The 3,968-nt window shown below is 38.6% G+C and overlaps 1 pseudogene; it reads left to right on the forward strand.

Annotated features, from left to right (window-relative positions):
- The first annotated feature begins 574 nt into the window (after positions 1-574).
- LOC127108793 (uncharacterized) lies at positions 575-672 on the forward strand (annotated as a pseudogene).
- Positions 673-3,968: the final 3,296 nt, after the last annotated feature.

A 3,968-nucleotide genomic window follows, 5' to 3' on the forward strand; every position in this document is an offset into this window, starting at 1 on the left:
TTTCCTAGGAACATTATTGTTAGGTGTAGATGGGATCGGATTTTGATATCCCGGAGGTATAACTGGGGCTTGATTGGGAGCTTGTCCTGGTGCGTATAAAGCATTATTACTCTTATATGAAAAATTATGATGGTTCTTCCAGTTAGAGTTATAGGTATGCGAGTAGGGATTTCCTTGAGCATAATTCACTTGTTCTGCTTGGATTCCTATTAGGAGTTGACAATCTGCAGGAGTGTGACCTTGGATTCCACAGACTTCGCAATTTTGAGTTGCGGCAACCACGGTGGCTGGAGGTAATACATTTAAACTTTCAATTTTCTGGGCAAGATCTTCCACTTTTGCATTACCATGATCAAGGCTACTTATCTCGTACATGCCACTTTTCGTTTGAGGTTTTTCTACCATTGTTCGGTCGCTTCCCCACTGATAATGGTTTTGGGCCATGCTTTCGATAAGTTGATAAGCATCGGCATAAGGTTTATCCATAAGCGCACCACCTGCGGCGACGTCTATTGTTAATCTTGTGTTGTACAAGAGACCATTATAGAAGGTATGAATTACTAACCAGTCCTCTAAACCATGGTGTGGACAAAGTCTCATCATGTCTTTGTATCTTTCCCATGCTTCAAAGAGACTCGTTATCTTTCTGTTTAAATCCATTTATCTGGGCTCCCAACATAGCTGTTTTGCTTGGAGGAAAATATCGGGCAAGAAAGACTTTCTTCAACTCATTCCATGTTGTGACTGAGTTGGAAGGAAGAGACTGAAGCCATCTTCTAGCTTTATCTCTTAACGAGACAGGAAAAAGACGAAGTCGAATTGCCTCTGAAGTGACACCATTAGCTTTAACAGTATCAGCGTATTGGACAAATACGGATAAATGAAGGTTTGGATCCTCGGTAGGATTTCCAGAGAATTGGTTCTGTTGCACTGCATGTAGCAGCGAAGGCTTAAGTTCGAAGTTGTTTGCTTCGATTACGGGTGGAGCAATACTCGAATGCGGCTCATCTTGCGATGGAGCGGCGTAATCTCGAAGAGCACGAGCTGGTTTTGCCATCTCGGGTATCGGTGAAGGAAGAAGATTTTTGAGGTCAGGCACTTCGATAGGAGGGAGATTGTTTGCAGCACGATATTCCCGAATTCGTCGTAAGACTCGGAGATATAGTTCAATGTCGTTGATTCGTAAGTAAAACGGCTCGCCTTGTGAGCGAGTGTGTGGCATACAAATCAACGAAAGAAAAAAAGAAAAAAAGAAAAAAAAATAAAAAAATGCCTTAGTCTCTACAGCGTAACAGAAGAGTTACGATATCGACTAAATAAAAGTCCCCGGCAACGGCGCCAAAAACTTGATCGCGACTTTATGAGTCGAATGGGGTACTAACTGCAAGTGCACAGTTCTATCGCGTAGTTTTAAAAGATCTCGATCTCACAGGGACTTACGAATCGATATACCGTTTTCTAAGGTTACTTCGTAAAGCTAAGGCGGATGATATTTTGATTGTTTGGGGAAAAGTAAAACTAAAATAAGATCTAGATTAAATATCAATTAAGCGGATATCGGTATGTAGTTCGTCGTAATTAGGGAATCAAATCTTCGTTGGTTTCTTGGTTTTAAAATAAATCTTTTCAGTAGACACTATTGATTAAAAGTCTTATCTCAAACTCTCGCTCTGTTGAATAGACCATGACTTTATATTAACGTAGCTGTCACTTATTAGTTAAGTCCAAAATCACTTTTTGAAAACAACAGAATCTATAGAAACTCTTTTTTAAGAAAATACTAACCGTTTAAACACCCTCGTCTCAAACTCTCGCTCTATTGACTTGGATTATATAATTAAACTTAAATGCTTAACTCTCGTCCTCACATTTAACCTTTAAAAATACTTTTTGAAAAAGATTAGAATTTAATTAACTCTAAAAATTGCTTTCGCCCTGAATTAGAATTAATGTCCAATTTACACTGTCCAGTTAAAAACTCAAACTTTCATTCTATTGATTTTAACTTCTTTATGTCTTTTACTCTCGTACAAAAACTTTGGGATTAATGCTGTAAATTGAGGCCATAAAAAGAGTGACTTTATTTTTAAATGAAATTAAACCAACTTAGTTTTGATTCCTTATTCCGCTTACTTTACATACCGATATCTAAAATACTTAGCCGGACATGCTAAACAGGAGTAAACAATTATCCGGTTTAAATAAAACCATATCACGCAAACAATATAAATAAACAGTAATGCAGGGCATATATAAATTAAAACAATAAATTAAAGAACCTGAGTAATTAATAGCAATCTTGAACACTCCACCACAGACCGGTTGGATTTGTTCTTGAATTCTTCAATCGGACAGGAAAATAAAAGCGAAGGAATAAAATTCTAGGATCTAACGTAAGGTTAGATCTAGTAAAAGATACACAATAGTTTCCGGTGTAGAAACTATTGTGAAAAATTAATTTAGTGCTTAAAAGATTGACTGGAAAAGAAAATAAAAATTGCAAACAAAGTAGAAAGCTGTAGAAAAGTAATGCTGTAAAATATGCTTGCACGGCGGAAAGAGACGGGGGGCCTCAGGGTTGGCTAAAAGCAACTATTTATATTAGTCTACTTTGTAACGGTTTCCAAAAGTCCTTTCCGTAAATGGTCTTCACGTTCCAAGGGTCAAGCGTAAGAATAGGCTTCAACGTGCCTCTGTTGCGCTTCTGGAGCCTAAAATATAGGAGAGGGGTGTTACGGGCGTCACACCATGTGTTATGCTCGTAACACAAGGTAGTAAGGCGTGACGCTCGTCACAGCTTGTGATTGTGAGCTGGGCTTTTGTGGATTTTGCTTTTCATTATCTTTTTGCACCCCTTTTCTTCCTTTTTCACTTATGCTTCAAATAAATTACCTGAGACAAATAAAAGGAAAAATACCAAGTAATATCGAATAAAATGAAATAAATCGAAACAAATAATAATATAATTTAATTAAATCGAGTCCAAAAATGTGATATTATTTCATGTTATCAGTGACCAGACAGGTGGTTGTGAAGTTTATCAAGAATCAACTCATATGCTGTTATGGTGTGCCAGATAAGATCATTACTGATAATGGATCTAACTTGAATAACAAGATGATGAAAGAGTTGTGTAGTGAGTTCAAGATTGCACACCATAATTCTTCTCCTTACAGACCCAAGATGAATGGGGCTGTTGAAGCTGCTAACAAGAACATCAAGAAGATTATCCAGAAGATGGTTGTTACGTACAAAGATTGGCATGAGATGCTACCATTTGCTTTGCATGGATATCGTACATCTGTCCGCACTTCAACAGGGGCAACCCCTTTCTCTCTTGTTTATGGCATGGAGGCCGTACTCCCAGTAGAGGTGGAGATCCCATCAATGAGAGTCTTGATGGAGGCCAAGTTGACTGATGCTGAATGGGTTCAGAGTCGTTATGACCAACTGAATTTGATTGAAGAAAAGAGATTGACCGCCATGTGTCATGGTCAGTTATATCAGTAGAGGATGAAGAAATCTTTTGATAAGAAGGTCAAGCCTCGTGTGTTCCGAGAAGGTGACCTTGTGCTCAAGAAAGTCTTGTCTTTCGCGCCCGATTCCAGGGGCAAGTGGACTCCAAACTATGAAGGTCCATATGTTGTTAAGAGAGCCTTTTCAGGCGGTGCTTTGATACTTACAACTATGGATGGGGAGGATTTCACTCGTCCTGTGACTTCAGATGCAGTCAAGAAATACTTCGCCTAAAAATAAAAACAGAATAGCTCGCTAAGTTGAAAACCCGAAAGGGCGGCTTAGGCAAAAATGAGCGTCTCGGTGGATTGAAAACCCGAAAGGGCGATCCAGGAAAAAGTTAGAGACATAAAAAATGAATATATGCATCCCACTAGATTGAGTACCTCATCTTGGGGAAATCTAGGCAAAAATTAGGGATTTGGCAAGTAACTACATCCTGACAAGACTGT

Source organism: Lathyrus oleraceus, chromosome 7 (genome assembly GCF_024323335.1).
Source record: "Lathyrus oleraceus cultivar Zhongwan6 chromosome 7, CAAS_Psat_ZW6_1.0, whole genome shotgun sequence".
NCBI classification, from domain to species: domain Eukaryota; kingdom Viridiplantae; phylum Streptophyta; class Magnoliopsida; order Fabales; family Fabaceae; genus Lathyrus; species Lathyrus oleraceus.